Source organism: Polypterus senegalus, unplaced genomic scaffold (genome assembly GCF_016835505.1).
Source record: "Polypterus senegalus isolate Bchr_013 unplaced genomic scaffold, ASM1683550v1 scaffold_2176, whole genome shotgun sequence".
Classification (NCBI taxonomy): Eukaryota; Metazoa; Chordata; class Cladistia; order Polypteriformes; family Polypteridae; genus Polypterus; species Polypterus senegalus.
Genome location: NW_024385344.1, coordinates 35,954 through 53,988, shown reverse-complemented (window position 1 = coordinate 53,988; position 18,035 = coordinate 35,954). Strand labels below are relative to the sequence as shown.

The window sequence follows — 18,035 nt, the reverse complement described above, 5'->3', positions numbered from 1 at the left end:
ATCATAATGCTGTGCGACAAAGGGCCCAGTTCATGACTGGCAGCTGCGTTTAAACAGGGAGCCGTTCACAGACAACTTTAACACGTGCAACGTAGTTGGGCGCACATGGCTAGTTATACATAATTTGACTTTGATGTCTGTCATTAGGACCTAAAAGGATCTGCCCAGTAGACATTCATCCAGGGGTCCAGGAGACATCTTTTAGTTTGAGTTCTGAAGCTTTATCGATAAATATACAATAATCAAGTGAGGCGTTGAAAGGTAGAGTATAGATAGAAATCAGCTCTGGTAGCAGATGAGCCTCAGTGAAGAATGGCCTTCAACAGCCACATGTCAGTGAGTGTCTTAGAAAGAAATAGAAATGAAACTGAAGAGATTTTGACACAGACATCACCAGCCTTTCAATCTTGCTGACTATACCAGTCCTGCTTCATGGCTGTAATCAAGTAAAGTAAGTAATTTGATAGGCTAACAAAGACGGGCATGACAAGACAATACAAATCAAGAAGAAGGTCAAAGAAAGACAATCAGACAACAGCACAGAGAGGCAGTCAGGTATTTTGAACTGCCTTTATCTTTATTTTACTTTAAATGACATTCTTTTAGTTCTGTTTTGGAAATGATTGGTCTGGGTGGGTTCTTCTGGGCTAAAAGAGAAACAGGCAATTAATGAAATAAGTAGAAAAAGATCAAAGTCATTCACATATTATAGAAGATGTTTGAGAATCTGATGGGAGTTCAACAAATTAATGGAAAGAGACGAGAGAGAAGGCCCTGCTGCAGTGTGCCATCAAAGAGCTGGTGAAGGAATCAAACACAGGCGGAGGAGTAAGATACCTGTCATTTAATAAAGACCCATCTTTTGTCATACTGAATATAAACATAGCTTTTAAAATGATAATAACGGGAACCAAAATGTTCAAGAATGGGATATTCTGTCTCCTTAAACTCACGACACTCCTGTGGGATCCAGAAATGTTTTTATGTCTGCAAACAAGTCAGTCAGCCCTCCATCCAGTCAAACATTTGCCTCTGTAGCCCAAACATACTTACCATCTTATTTTATTTCAGACTCATCACCTTCAAAAATCTCACTTTTCAAAGCTTTCCATCCTTTCAATGGTCTGCCTCTTCCACCTGCATTTCCTCTTCCTGCAGATCCTCCCCCAGATCCATGGCCTCCACTTGCTGCAGGCAAACTGTAAGGATTAAATAAAGATGACAAGTCAGGATTTCCATCCCTTTCTCTTTCCACTGATAATGGATGAGATGCTTTCTAGTTGCATGACAGCTGGCATAGTAAACAGTTCAATTTGGCTCTCATCTCATAATTTGGCACATTATTCAGACAATAACCTTACATTTAATAGATAAATAAGGTAAGTCGGGTGGCACGGTGGCGCAGTGGTAGCGCTGCTCCTCGCAGTTAGGAGACCTGGGTTCGCTTCCCAGGTCCTCCCTGCGTGGAGTTTGCATGTTCTCCCCGTGTCTGCGTGGGTTTCCTCCCACAGTCCAAAGACATACAGGTTAGGTGGATTGGCGATTCTAAATTGGCTCTAATGTGCACTTGTTGTGTGTGTGTGTGTGTCCTGCGGTGGGTTGGCACCCTACCCAGGATTGGTTCCTGCCTTGTGTTGGCTGGGATTGGCTCCAGCAGACCCCTGTGATCGGGTTGGAAAATGGATGGATGGATAAGGTAAGTCATGACCACCCTAGAGTCCTGCCTCCTATAGCTCAGTGCACCTTTATGTGTGAAGCTCATGGAATCAGCAGGCGGCCATTAAAGCTTCCTTCTTTCACATCTCACTAACCGGCCTGCTGTGCCCATTTCAGGATGGAGGATCTGGGAGTCTCTATGAGTGAACTGAACACTGTGGCTCACCACACACACACTTCATGGACTTTCAGCATTTCAACTGATCTCTAATTCTCATCCTGTGTGTTAAAGGTTTAGAAAGAGCACAACATTTTCAAACATAAAAATAACAAAGGTCATTTTCATTCAACAATGTTTAATTATTATACAATTAAACAACACATCAAGCATTTTCAGATTACAAGAGGAATTCACTCTTGACAAAACACCAACCCTTTTAACATTGTAGTGAACATCTCAACACCCACTGAATCCAAAGCAAAATAGCCCATCAAAACTTAAGACCCTCGTCCTCTGAGACCACTGCTCTGGAGCTTTGTAGACATATAAATAAAAAATATTAAAGAGATAAAAACTAGAGGAGGAAAAAAGGATTGAGGCAGAAACGGCTTAGATCAGCACATAAACTGATTCAGAGGACGTGAAGAAGGACGACTGTAAACACGAATCACTTGTCACAGGCGGCTGGGGGTGGAGTTCAGCCGGGATGCCTGAGGGGACCGGAGGAGGGTTAGTGCCTCCTCCAGACCATGTGGGGGTGACCGCCCTGGTTTTGTTGGTGGCCTCGGGTAGGGGGCTTGGAAGCCCAACTCCATAGAAGCCCGTGGCCACCGCCAGGCGTCGCCCCGGTGCCTAAAGAAACCTGGAGCCCAGCACTTCCACCACACCAGGAAGTGCTGGGGTGAAGAGGAGCAGGAACACCCGAAGGACTTCCGGCTACACAGTTGGTGCTTCTGCCACACGGGGGTGTGTCGGCGGGAGCTCCTCAGGAAGCACCTGGAGCCCATCCGGGAGTAGATAAAGGGGGCCGCCTCCCTCCAGTCGAGAGCAAGAGTCGGGTGGAAGTGGACGGAGCTCGGAGGAGAGGAGTGGAGGTGGTCTGAGGACTGAGCAAGGCATCATTGTGCGGCCAGGACTTGAAGGGGTGATTGGTGCTGCCGCACTGGGTTTGTGCACTTTACCACCTGTAAATATTGTAAATAAACACGAGTGTGGTGAAATAACATGTCTGCCTGTCTGTGTCCGTGCTGTACCCTACACACTACTTGTAAGAGACCACCTGGGCTAATGATAAGAAAGAACAACACGGTTCAATCAACTCCTGAAATGTTCACAGTCAGAAGTCATTTAAAGTGCACTGGAGACACCAAGCAGGGTGGCCACACATCAGAAATCAAAGGGTGATGATCATTTGTGACATCTTCATATGAAAACAAGTCTTCTCTCAACTGAGTGCCAAGTCTGAATGGTGAAAGTCAGAGTTTCGGAGATGAAAAAAAATAAACAGACAACAATATTATTAAGTCTGAAGGGGCTCGCAACTGGAAATGTGATGAACAAAAGATCACCAGTTAGTGTCCACGAGCCACACCAGTCCATATTCTCTGCCCCAAGTCATCTTCTAACTTACTGTTCTCAGCTTCCCTAAGAGAATCTGCGCTCCCTGCCTGCTTCAAAAGACAGACGATTAATCTCATGCCCAACATAACAGAAGTAGATCTTCTGCTTGACTCAAGTCACTCCAGTTGTGATGAAATCACAAGTGCTTGGACACATTAAAGAGAATATTCCAGATTGTCCTGACCACCTCCAGTTTGCTTATCATCACAACTGCTCCACAGTAAATCCCATATCCTTCGCAATTTCCCTTGCAATTCATGCTTTCCTGACACATGTGGATAACACAAACTGCAATGTCAAAGTCCAGTTCACAGACTGCAGCTCAGCATTTCATACAGCGTTTCTCAACCTTTACGTATTTGCGACCCGAGTTTTCATAACAGTTTTAGTCGCGTCCCCCCTAACATTTTTTTGAAATGCAGATGCATATTTTATTATACCTACTTAACTTTTATCGACATTTATCTAACTCTAAATTTATTGTTCTAGTATCAGAATGTAGTTTAAGTTCATTTGTTTTGGTTTCAACAGATATTTTTTTCATATTTTTGATTCTTGTTTTCTTTTTTTCACATATTTACGCCCCCCTTTTTGTTACTTAGCACCCACCTAGGGGGGCCCGCCCACAGGTTGAGAACCACTGATTTAATACCTTTGGACAAGTAAAGCTGACCATCCCTACTGCATTTGGGGTTTGGACTTCCTCACCAACAGGCCTCAGCAAATGAGATTAGCAGCTTGACATCCTCCATACTGACTCATAACATTTGCCCTCCTCTGGGTGGTGTGCTGGGACCCCTGCTATGTTCAAAGTTGATGAAATTTCCTGGTTACTCTGACATTTTAGGCAGATCACCTACAATAATGAGAGGAGGTCTACCTGCTGACTCGGTGGTATCAGATCAATAATCTCACACTAAATGTTAGTAAACCAGGAGCAGGGCAGAGACTTCAGGAAGAAGAAAGAAGACCACACTGACTTTGACATTAGACAGGATGTTGTGGAGAGGGTGAGCACCTTTAAATGTCTCAGAGTGACCATCACTGACAAACTGAGGTGGGCACAATATTTTTCATCCCTTGTCCAGAAGGCTCACTGTTGCCTCTCCTTCCTCAGATGTCTGACCAGATCTTATTTTTCTCCATCTGCTCTCCTGAACTTTTACAGGTGCCCAGTGGAGTCGACGCTCAATGGCTGCACCACATCCTGACATGACACCTGCACAGCTCAAGAGTGTAAAGCCCTGCAGAGGGCACTGAAGGTGGCACAGAACATCAATGGCACCCAGCTGAGCTGCCTTATCTCAGGACGTACACAACACTCGCTGTCTTAGAAAGTCAAACAGGATCATTAAAGACCTCGGCCATCCTGCACAGCTGCTTTTCTTGCTCATCCCTTCAGAGCCTTTGGCACTCGCACACCTTATCTAGTGAGTCACTTGTAAAGTTTCAGATTTGCATTTTATCTGTGAATTTGTCACAACGCTCTGTGCCTGCACCAGTGAAGAGCGCAAAACAAAAATCAACTGAATTGATTTGAGCTGAACTGGGAGATTCAGGGACAGTTTCTACCAACAGACCGTAAAGTTGATAGTCAGTCAGAAGAATAAAAATTGTATAAATATACTGTGTATATGTGTATTTATCTTTAATTCACGTATTTAATTATTTGTACTTGAATTGCATTAAATAAGAATTTCTTGTCCTATGTACACATGAAAATACAATTAACTTGATTTGATATGATTACGGTCATTTTAAACATCAGACGTCTCTAAAATCAGACACAGGCCGAGAGTTTGAAAGGGCAGCTGCTGAATTCAGGATATCAAGACACATAAAGTTTAAAAGAGAATTCATAATGAAATCCGATCATTCACTCCACCTTTCATAGTCTGTGCTTACTATTCACTACAACATCATAATATAATCACACCATGTTTGTGTTAAGCACAAATAATTCAAAAAGAGAAACTGCTCATGGACCTCAAACCTCCAAAATATCCGACATAAACGCAGTGTTTGAGTTGTTTGTCGATTCATTGATGGCTACGGATACAAAATCAGCCCTGCTGACTCCATCTATCACCCGACTTTGGATTTCCTCTGCCAATACGTGAACTCAACATGCAGTAATCTGTTTCATGTCTTCATAAACTTTATCCATTAATTTATCACTCTAGCTCCAGTAAATGCCTACAACAGACTCTTTGAGTTCCACCATTCAGTAAAGACTTTATTATTCTTAGCCAATATTCATGTAACATGGAGGAGAAGAGCTTGTTGCTCAGTGTTGGTGAGTCAGTGAATGGCTGGTTATTTTCCAGTCTTGACCACAACTCACTTCTAGATCTCGATTTTACTGCATTGGACCTCCAAGGGTGGTGGATAAATGAAGATTTCTGCACCAAAATTAAATGGACACGGACCCCTGTGGACACAGTCGAGGACAGAGGATGTGCCCCCTGTTCTGTGTGCCATTGTGTGTACGGCACTGCACTCTGCTCCTCTCTGAACACGTCCATGTTTTGTTGTCTGATGCCTGAACAGTCGATGTGCACAGACGCACAGGACACACAGACACGAAATCTGAAGGCACGCGGTCACAGACTTGACTGTTTGTGTAAAATGACTGCTGACAAAATTTGTCTCCTGTGGATCCTTGTGGCTACACGGAAATGCAAATATAAAGATTCTCTACTATCTTAGTTTCTGGAGAGGACAATGTTTCAGTTCGGTTTAGTAGTTCATCTCTACTTTAAATTAATAAATTATGATGAGCTCCCCACAAAGCAAAGCGATCAGTGAAAGAACTGACAAACATTCTTCAATGGCACATTCTCCATTCTACTCACCCAGGGACTGAGGTTTTTGTTCCAGTGTTTGAGGTTTCATTCAATGCCACCGCAAAGTTACCTGAAAGCTGACATTTCTGAAACGTAAGAACAAAAGTAAATTGAAGTTTTAGTAACTGGAGAAAAGATTTCAGATGACATGCTGATTAAAATTAAAGACAAGAAATTTACCAACAGGGAACACGCAAAAGTAAAAAACAGGTTTACTAGACATATTTGTGTATCTAAAGCACAGGTCAGAACTCACAGCCATTGGCACAGAGCACAGGCACAGCAGAACCAGCAAGGCGGCGAGTCTCATGGTGGGGCTAACACTGAGATGTATGTTGTGATCAACAGCAAGACCTCCTTATAGAGCAGATCAGGCAGGGTGGGACACGACTACAGGGAGGGGATGAGGACAACTGGGTGGAAAGCCAATTTAAATCAGATCTCATTTGCCTTGGAGGAACAACAAAAAGAAATTGCAGTCAAATTACAAACCATGAAGGTCAGGCCATTAACTCATATTAACTCTTGCAATTATTGTGCTATTAATTTGGAAAGATTCTGTTGAAAAGTAACAAAGTTAAACCTAAAAAGTCGTCATTTTTGTCCAATATCATGATAAAGAAAAATAAAGTTGAACGCCTCATCAGTACATCTTTCTAATATGAAATTAGATAGATAGATAGACAGACAGATACTTTATTAATCCCAAAGGGAAATTCACATAATCCAGAAGCAGCATACTGATACAAAGAAACAATAGTAAATAAAAGAGTAATAAAAATGCATGTAAAAACAGACAATAACTTTGTATCATGTTAACGTTTACCCCCCGGGTGGAACTGAAGAGTGGCATAATGTGGGGTCTCCTCAGTCTGTCAGTGGAGCAGGACGGTGACAGCAGGATGTCTCTGAAGCTGCTCCTCTGTCTGGAGATGATCCTGTTCAGTGGATGCAGTGGATTCTCCATGATTGACAGGAGCCTGCTCAGTGCCCGTCACTCTGCCACAGATGTCAAACTGTCCAGCTCTGTGCCTACAATAGAGCTTGCCTTCCTCACCAGTTTGTCCAGACGTGAGGCGTCCCTCTTCTTTATGCTGCCTCCCCAGCACACCACCGTGTAGAAGAGGGCACTCGCCACAACAGACTGATAGGACATCTGCAGCATCTTATTGCAGATGTTGAAGGACGCCAGCTTTCTAATGAAGTATAGTCGGCTCTGTCCTCTCTAGCACAGAGCATCAGTATTGGCAGTCAAGTCCAATTTATCATCCAGCTGCACTCCCAGGTATTTATAGGTCTGCACCCTCTGCACACAGTCGACCTCTGATGATTACAAGGTCCATGAGGGGCCTGTGCCTCCTAAAATCCAACACCAGTTCCTTGGTTTTACTGGTGTTCAGGTGTAAGCGTTTTGAGTCGCACCATTTAACAAAGTCCTCCTCCTGCCCACTCTTGATTCAGCCCATGATAGCAGTGTCATCAGCGAACTTTTGCACGTGACAGAACTCCGAGTTGTATTGGAAGTCCGATGTATGTTGGCTGAACAGGACCGGAGAAAGTACGGTCCCCTGTGGCGCTCCTGTGCTGCTGACCACAATGTCAGACCAGCATGGTTTGTATTTGTACACCGATCAGCCCCAACATTAAAACCACTGCCTGTGACGTCAATAATGTGGATTATCTTGTTACAATGGCGCCTATCAAGGGGTGAATAAACTAGGCAGCAAGTCAACAGTCAGTTCATGAAGGGGTTGTGTTGGGAGCCAGAGAAATGAGCAAATGTAAGGAACTGAGGGACTTTGACAAGGGCTGAAATGTGATGTTCAAAGAATCTCCAAAATGGCAGGTCTTGTGTGGGTTCCCAGAGTGCAGTGGTGAGCAGCTACCAACAGTGGCAGGCGCCCAAGGCTCAATGATGTGTGTGGGGAGTGAAGGCTTGTCCTTCTGGTCAGATCCCACAGAAGAGCTACTGTAACACAAACTGCTGAAAACCTAATGGTGGTCACAAGAGAACGGAGTCAGAACACACAGGGCAGTATAGATGCAGACTGGTCACAGATACCGCAGGTCACATCTAGACGTGTTGTGGTGTCTATGACTCAATGGGTCAAAGCCGTTTTGGTGGCACAAGAAGGACCAGCACTACTTAAGGCAGGAGGTTTTAATGCTATGTCTGATAGTACATTATGATCCAGGGAAGCCCCATTTAATATCAAAAGGTGTAAAAGCAGAAAAAGACCTGGTTTCAGGTGCTATCTGCCCACATTCCTCACTGCTGAAACATTTTTTAGCTTCTTCTGTGGTTGAGCCAACTGTCATAACCTGTCAAGCATATTTTCTGTTTATTTCTATTTGACTTTTTCAGTAAATGTGCCCTGAATTGGTGAATTGCTTTCAGGTGAATCTTGAATTCCACCATTGAAGGTGAATGTTTGAAGTGTGAGATCAACCGATGATCAGTCGGTCCTCTAAAGAGATCAGAGGGACATCTCATGAACGTTCAGTAGGCAAGCAGATATCGACAGAGCACAGCACAGTGTGTCAGTTTCTGACAATGGAAGAACAACAAGAAATGAACAGCCAGGAAGAAGAAGAGGAGCAAAGCTGTGTGGTGGAAGAGTTTTGGGGCAAAACAGAGGAAGAAGTAGAAGAGAACAAAGAAGGAGGATCGGATCTGCAGATAGACAGTGTAACTCAAGAGGTTGAAGAGCTGAATTCGGGGATAGTAATCTAATGTAACTTATTAATGAATGAAGCGTGTACAGGCAATCTACAAATTAGTCTCTGTGTGTCAGAACCCCTTCTGTAATTATGCTTTGATTCATGAATGCTTCATTATTTAGCCATTTCTTCAATCGTTAAGAATCAGTGATTTGAATAAAGGCTAATTTGACAAATGATTAGACACAACACGAAAAATCAGTTTGAAGTTGCAAAAAAGTAAACAGCGATTCGAGAGATCGAGGACCATGGATGGAGAGATGGCTAGAATGGCAACAGATTAATAAAACTAAATTTTAATCAGCAATCGAACTTGATGATACTTTAATACTTGAAAGCACCACTTAAATTTATGTCCAGATATAAAGAGAGTTTACTCATTTATACCTCAGGATATTAAAGTTTTATTATAGTTGATAGATGGTCTGCTTTATTATTTTTCCAGTATTTTGTTTTCGCCGCATGAACATCTGATTTAGATTGTCTTTATGCTTTTTCTGAACATAACGTGTATGAAGAAAATTTGTTGTATGAAGTGATTGTTTCATGAGCAATTACACACTGTTGTTATAATTTAGTACAGAAGCGAGAACAGTTTGCTTAGACACACTCTAGGCAAAACGAATGCACACAGCTTAATAAAGTCAGTTGCGCAATGAAAGCAATGTTGACTCATTGTGTATTGTGACTGCAGACTACCAGCACAGTACTGACTGAAGAGATGAGCTCAAGCTTCACATATTGACTCGTAAAATACCAGTTAGATCATATTCTTGTGTGTTACATCTAGAAGCCTATAGGTCATATTTAAACTGAGTTCATTGTTGATTCTGTATCTCACTCCTATTGTTAAAATTTGTAAATAATGGCAATCTAAAATTCCTGTCACAAATGCAATAAGACCTAAACAGAAAGCCATTGCCTGAAACTAATGTCAATACCTAACGTGTCCACAACAGGTAGTTAAGACGTGTACTTCTCTTGGAAAGCGACATGAATAAAAACTTGTCTTCCATGGAGTCAAAGCAACAAAGAGTTTAATGGCACTTTAGTTGGCATAGACATTAACTAAGCTGAATCGTGCATCAAGAGCAAAACTGAGTTTACAATCTCACACTTTAAACTACCAGAGTTACAGTTAGATAGTCAGAGATGTAACCAGTTTATTACAATTGTTTTATCTTTTAAATATAGTGTTTTTATTTTTTAATAAATTATTTTAAATTATTTATGTTGTTTTTTTGCGCATACTGATCAACATTTATCTCCTATTGTTTTTCATGTTAATGATTTCGTTGTAGTTGTATGAAAGCTGTATGTATGAGAGTATGATCGTTAAAATAAGGTTAATTGTTAAAAAAGATAAACATTGGTGCAAGGTAGGCCACAGAGAACAAAAGATGACTGGGTCTAAGAGGGGAGACAGGAGTATGAACATAATGATTATATTAATCTTTTGTATTAAGTAGACCCAAATAACATATTGAAACCTCTAATAAAAAGAAACATGATAACTAATAGACTTAGTTTCAACAATGATCTAACACTAACATTATGCTGTATAGCATGAATAACACTTAGATAAATTGAAGTGATTACAATTTTTCATAATTTCAAAGAAAACATTTGTGATACAACATATATTTAACCTCATAAAGTACAATCTTTTCTAAGTAATAATGAAAACCAAAGTAGCTCTTGAAAGGCCCTAATTCAAGAACAATGAACTCGACAAGAGCGGATGTGATTAGTTAATATAGATCAAGAAGGAGCATGAGACGACACTATAAAGCTAATATCTAGTTACAAATAACATTCTATCTATTTAGCATTATGAGAATTTGTTCCGTACCAATCTGAATATTATAATTAGGGCATATGATAAATAGGATTTTTAAAAAGTTAGATATATAATCTAGTTTTTATAACGCAAACAGTCAGGTTAATATATAATACTTCAAAGTAATGTTAATTAATCTGGTTATGAAAATGTGGCACCAATGATACAAGCACTATTTATATCTTTGCTCATGATTTGGATTGTTTTGTTTCTTATTACACGATAGAGTTTTATAAAAACTGTGGCAATCAGAACGTATTTTAACAATGTGTAAGTAGCCCAGTGTTGAAAAGTACTATAAGGTGAACTTGACAAGATTTGTATTTAATTGTTATTGATTATGAAACTTACATACAGATTGAAGGATTCTCAACATTCCCTATTTAAATGCATAATGCAAATGGGTTTTTACCATATTAATAAGTACCCTGAGTAGACATTATACGTGGATCACAAAAGAATCAAATGTAGAAGTAAACAAACAAAGGAAATTAGTGTGTTTTTAACAATACCCAAAGATCACATCACTTTTCTAGAGAAAAGCAGAGAGATTGTGTCATCTATAAAAGGAATAAGAAGGATAGCTACATTATAAATTATAGCAGGTAAAGGAAGTATGAATTTTAGTAACTACATTGACAGGAAGTTGCAAACTCATATACAGTTTCTAAAAAGTGAGTTTTAAAATCAAGTCATTATAAATCTGTAAATAAAATTTAGAAAGCTACAAGTCGCGAATCTTAACACGTTTATATCTAATAACCTTACCCTAACTTTGCTCAAGTCGCTAATTTCAATCCGTGTGGATCTACCTTTGCTTTTGTTTCTTGCTGACAATCCATCTAGAGTAAGATTAGTGAACTGTGTCCAGTCAAGCTTTTCTGATCTTTCATGTTGAAGGTGGATAAGCTGACAAGTTAAACTTAAGTTGTTCACAATTTGTATTAAACTCTGAATACATCATTTCTGAATTGTATCTGCCATCATTTGTTCTTTTTATTTTGGTAATTAAATTACATTACAGTTTATTATTTTTAATTAATATTATAGCTATACTGTGCCTAATCGCATATATTTAAGAGCTTCTCAATCTTACTAATATAGACTTTATTTAGCATCTTGTGGCATAAAGTCGAATTAAATATATCAGTTATATTTGTTCCTATTACATGTACTAGTCCTCTCCTTCTGTCCTTAACTCTATTTTAAATTCCCTTATCTGAATTAATGACATATCATCGCATTCAATATGATATTTATTAAGGGCCGGTTATCAAAGTAATTAGACATTCTAGCACTTTATCTAATTTTTAAAAATGTAATTTTCTTTTCTATGATTATAACATCTGACATTACTCAATTTTGAATTCAATAATTGTCTTCTTAGATCATTATGTTATCACAATTCTGTATCTCTATCTGTGTATGTCTTTTCCTGTACCAACATATATACCAATTCAGAGCTATCTACACTGTTGAGTTACACACACTCATACTACTTATAGTCTACATCTCTTGTACCATCAGGTTTGATCTATAAGAGTATCATACAGTGTTCAATTAATAGACTATTATGAGCCAAATGATGAAACATGATGGATATTTAACAATATTTATGAAACTCTATAATTAATAAGAAAATATGCAGGATATGAGAACTAAACGAACAGAGTTATAAAAGGTGGACAAAACGGACATAATTAGTCAGTCAGGACCTATCAACTTGAAGCATCCCCTCTAATCAGAATTAAAGATTCTCATTTGACTACCCTAAATCCGTAAACCCTTCTGTATTTCTAAATTATTAAACTTAGAGCTCAGACTGCGAACTGCCAGTGTTTAAAATCATCTCTATCGCAGCTCAAAATATTATATGCAACTACTAGGTACTTCCTTTTAATATTTAACGTCCTTTTAAGGATACACTAGACCAGTGCATTCAATATACTAATTTAATTATCGAGCAATACATATAGCTACTAAACTTTAATCATATTTAGGTTCTTCAACAAGCATGATGTTCTTCAAGTTTTTCTTCTGATTACTCACTCGTCTATCACCTAAATTACTTTCTTCATAGCTAGTTAGCAAACTGGGTCTTTCCTATTTAACTTATAACTTATTACCTACACTTTTTATAATTAAATAATTAGTGTCTAATATTCAATTTTGATGAGACAATGAATATGTCGAACAAAATGGGAGAAAATTAAATACAGTTGACATGAACGGAACACACAAGGAGATAAAATATATGAGAGTGAGATCAAGTGGCACAGTGTCCAAAGATAATCAGACGGTTTCATTCATTTAGTTGACTTCTGATTTGCTTATTGTTGATTATTAATACCTAAGACAACATCGTTCTTTAAGTCTCGATTCTTTATGTCACTGAGATATGCCATCAAAAGAGTGGTCTTGTAGTTATAAAGAATATTGTTCATGACATAGACTAGGTATGTGATAGATCTCTCAGTGATACAAGGTGAAATTGAGATTTTTAGAATCAAAAAGGCAGTTACAACACTTCTGTACCGCTCATCACTTTGTTTTCAACTTCTACTAAGCCTCACTACCTTATCGCTCCTCTAGCCAACCCTGTATCTTCCTATCCTTTTCTTAACACTAGACGCTAACAATTAAGGGTATCTTTACATTTGATGTTATAATGAAATTTCTATACTATAAATTTTCTCTTTTACTTTCCACATGATGTTGACTTCAACCGAATCGCTTACTCTATTTTAGTAGACCCAAACGTAAAAAAAAGCACTTCCACCACTCGAAGTGCGGGACACTCACGTTTAACTGTCATTGTTTATAATCCTATTTCTGATTGCTTCCTATTTTTGAGGTTCTTTTATTCTTACGTCTCAGTTGTGTGTTCTAATCTTTTCATGCAAGTAAAATTAAATATACTGCACACAATAATTTACATTAATCCTTTACAATCATAATTTCAATTTGTTCGTACTCTATCCTAATTACACTCAACATCTATTAAACTCTTACTCATTATCTCATTCCTTCCATTTATTTATTAAAATAAGATTTGTTATCCTTATGAAGTCTTATTTGTATTCCAATTACACACACTGTTTGACCACAAATCCTTACCAAGACCAGGTCAGCCAGAGACATCGTGCTACTCACTCTGAAAGACCGCTTCATACTCATCAGTTGGTAATCAATAGAAGTTATCTCAAAGTAATGAGAATAAATTTTCTTTTTAAACAGATACTGAGCATGGATTACAGGTGTTGCTACACTCATTGAATCTGGAATCACAAAATCCAGGCCAACAGACCTACTGGAGTCCGTTTTACTTAGTTGAATCCGACTTATCCTTGTTATTATTCATGTGAATATTACTAAAGGAAACCTAGTTCTAGTTTATAGAAACTGATGACTAATTAGTTTTTTCTATCAATAAATTTATACTTATAATAAATTGAGAATTACATTAATTTAATTAAGAATTCATTTTGTTACTTACTTTCCTAAAGATAATCTCTCTACATCACTAACTTCCCTTATCCTTTAATTTTTTATATCTTCACACAAGAATTACTTTCTTTTAAGCTCTTTATTTTTTTCTTCCTATAATCACATTAATTTAATTCTTCAAGCCTGGATCCATTCAGCCTGGTGAAGTTTTTTGCTCATCTAAATGAAGAGAATTCTGATGCACTTGAGGCTTTTACAACAAGATTAGCCACTACCTGATGCTGTTTTTCGTCTCTGTTGTTGGCATGAGTAACGACATCTGTGTCACAGGTTCCTTTTATTGGAGCAGCCATCAATCATTTCCTCATATCTCAAATATCCGGTGCCCCATTTTCTTTGTGGGCCTAGTCGTGCTCATTTAATCAAAGAATAGTACAAGAGAGAGACAACCAGTCAATTCAAATTGTGATGACGCATTGTTTCTTTTACAAAATTTTTTTATTAACATGTAATCGAACAAATTACAATAAAACCGATCTTAAACTGACACTTTCTCCTTACATGTCTGATAATTTTTATTCTCACGTCTGCCCATAGGTGTCATAAATGTCAAACTGGCAACTTCCATTGTGTCCGCATAATGTTCTGTGATTTTACCGAATAAATTTTATAAACTGTTAATATTTGTTTATCCTTTTTAAACTATCTTATTTCTTATCAGGTGTATGAAGATGAAGCTGTAAGTGAGTATGTGTATTGATTTCTTTTTTTGTTTGTTTCATTAGACTCACAACCTCTAAAGCTTTAAATACATTAAATCTATTGTACAGATTGTGAAGAAATTCTGTATTCAATTACTACTAGATTTCAATCGAATCAACTTCTTTATTAGATACATTCTCCAAGACAACAGACACTCCACAAGAATTAGATTCATTAGATCATTATGACCTTTAACATTGTCTTTAACACATATTCTCACTCTGATTCCAAACAGCACTTTCTCATTACTATGATGCACAGTGTATGGCAAGTGTATGTAACCATATATTGAAGACATTTACGAAGATCAGATTTATCAACTAGTGATATATGCTATTCAAAAACTGTTGTCTTTAGTTAGTTTGTTTTGTAGTAAATATTGCGCACAAATATGAACATAGACCCTGAAATCTTAAATTATTTTTTTATGACCTTCAATCGTATTAGATTGTTTATTCATTAAAGATTTATTTATGTTATTGAACACTAAATTTTGATTATATTCATGATTACTAATTCAACCAATCAAAGTTAATAAACGTTTTATTTTAGCTCACTTCGCCAATACAAAGAAAATAAACAATAAGAGATACATAAACCTTCAGTCTTTATTATTGATTCTTTTTAATTATATTATTCCTTTGCATTGAATTCAAAAGACATTAAATTATAATTTAAATAAACGAGTGCAACTATTTTAAACTAGATAGAACATTATAATATCTGAGGTATCAAAGTACTTCAAGGTAAAGGTACTACTTAGCCCGAGCTTAAGCACAAATCACTAGATACAAACAAAATCCATTAAATCAAAATTAATATATATGAACATAAAATATCAAACAATTAAAGTTTTAAGATGTTTAATATTAGTGTGACCCTTATACATTAAGTAGAGTTCAAGGTTATTGTAGTTGGAATGACAATAACAGTTAAATCAGAACAAAACATTAATTACACGAATTGAGGAGGTACAAAATGTAAATAACTGTTTATTAAGATTTATTATAATAAGTTGTTCTAATAGAAAATAAGAAAAATACAATTTAAAATTAAATAAATGACATGAATATTGAAGCAGCTAAGATACGAATTTCTAACAATCAAAGACACAATGTACGACCATGTGCGCACCAAAGCTTGAGCTGAACAGCATAAGACAGTAAATAAATAATTTTATAATAAAAAAAATAGTTCAGACATAATGAAAAAAAAAATCAACTAATATAATAAAAATAGTAAATACTGGGTTTTGGTCGGCCAATGATGAGATAGTCGCACAAATAGTGAGGATACGCAGACAGTGGTGCAAAAAAAAACTTCATTAATTATAAATTAATTATATTTGTTTTAATAATGTTTCTCTTTTCATAATTTTCTATTTATTATTAGTTTTTCTAAATTTTAAATTTTAAAGTGATTATTTATGCACCTTATAATTTTGATGAAATGTCTCTGGCCCAGTTTGACATCGTCAGTGGGCTAGCCCACGCTCTCACTTTGCATACTGTAGTGGCTTAATTATTGGTTTCTTGGTACACATTTAAAAAATAAGTAAGCATATTTTATTAGAATTTAATTTAGTTTCAATCAAACAGCTGACCTTGTAAGTTAACTAATCTAAATGGGTTTTTGTTAAGGTAAGACACAATGTCTTAAAAAAGGTATAATATTAATGTGAGTTGATCAAATAATATAATAATATAAAAATTAAATATTTGTTTTATTTATTCAATTAATTTTAATATCTTTATATATTGTGATTCTATAAATTTGTTAGTTTAATTTAATTATTTAATGATAATATTTTTTTTATTATTGTGATGCTTGGCGCTACAAGCAAAGCTGCTATGTAGGTTTACCCGTATTCTCCAGACTCAAGTAATTGTGTCTTGATTGTTTTCATTTGTTTTTTATTTCAGTTCCTCAGTTAGCTTTCTTTTATGATTTTTTTGTTTCAATTTAATATCAAAAGTTACTGTAAACTATAAAATAATTTGTAGGTTTTGTATTGTAGGCCTTAATTATTAATTTGATTTTATTAATGTGTTTAACATCTATTCAATTTACCATTTGAAAGTGTGAGTTGATCTATTTAATTAAACTTTCATGACCTTTAACCACTGGTGTATTGATACTTATGAGTGATGAAGAAAATATTTAGATGTTGTCAAATAGAGATGGCCAATGCATAAATAAAGTGTAAGTCCTATATACAAGTATTGATTTTCTAAAAAATAAATAATATTTGCTTTCAAAGCTTAAGGCTTGCATACACGAGCCATCATTTATTTTTTTTATTGGACTAAAAAGGTTGGCAGTTTTATCCTAGCTGTTATTAGTTTGAAGTAAATATACAATATGAGAAAGAGGAAAAATCATAATGCTGATATTTACAATGAGTGCTGAATTGACTGGTTCGAATACATTATTTGGCTATACCTGTTCTTAACATCCTGTAATTGTTATGGTGAAATAAAATAAGAAACATAAAAAGAGATAGAGAATGCTTCTATACAATATTTATGTTCGAAGTTCTGATTTCGGTTTGAATTTCTATAGAAAAATGTTAACATTTAATGTGATTAAGCACAAAATTAAAGCAGAAAGGCTAGAATAATTGTGAGTGAATGCTAAGATCCGAAATAAGTCGGCATTTTGAGTTACTTTAATATAATAAGGACAAGTCAATGAATCCTTACAGAACCTGGAAGAAGTAGCCAATAGTAGTCAGCATATGAACAGTTACCCAACATACCATCCTTTACCTCCTGCATCATAAGTAATATTAACAGCCACAGCATCATCTAAGATCAACACCAGCAAGCAGAGGATAATGAATGTTCTTTCTTTTACATTATGCGTTTATATGTGGCTTAAAGAAAAGTTATAAATAATGAAATCTCATAATAATTTTAGATAGAGTTCAGATTGGAAAGGAACTGCTAGCCATAGGAAGATAACAGGCGGGTGACTATTTCCCATCGTCACAAACATTTAATGAGACAAAATTAATGATCTTCAGTCGGTACTCAGTTGCCTGTTGCTTGTCAGACCTTCCTATGTGATTATTCACCATCCCTCTTAGTCACTTAATCTATTAGGCCCTACTCATTTCAGCTACGAGCCTCAATCAATTGGA

The 18,035-nt window shown here is 36.9% G+C and overlaps 1 long non-coding RNA gene across 1 annotated transcript; it reads right to left on the bottom strand.

The window, feature by feature from the left end:
* Positions 1 to 565: 565 nt before the first annotated feature.
* LOC120522281 lies at positions 566 to 6,430 on the bottom strand. Its single transcript, XR_005632336.1, has 4 exons — positions 6,380 to 6,430; positions 6,133 to 6,209; positions 1,054 to 1,199; positions 566 to 647 (listed from the first exon to the last, which is right to left on the bottom strand). It is a non-coding gene; the product is annotated as an uncharacterized LOC120522281 (long non-coding RNA).
* Positions 6,431 to 18,035: the final 11,605 nt, after the last annotated feature.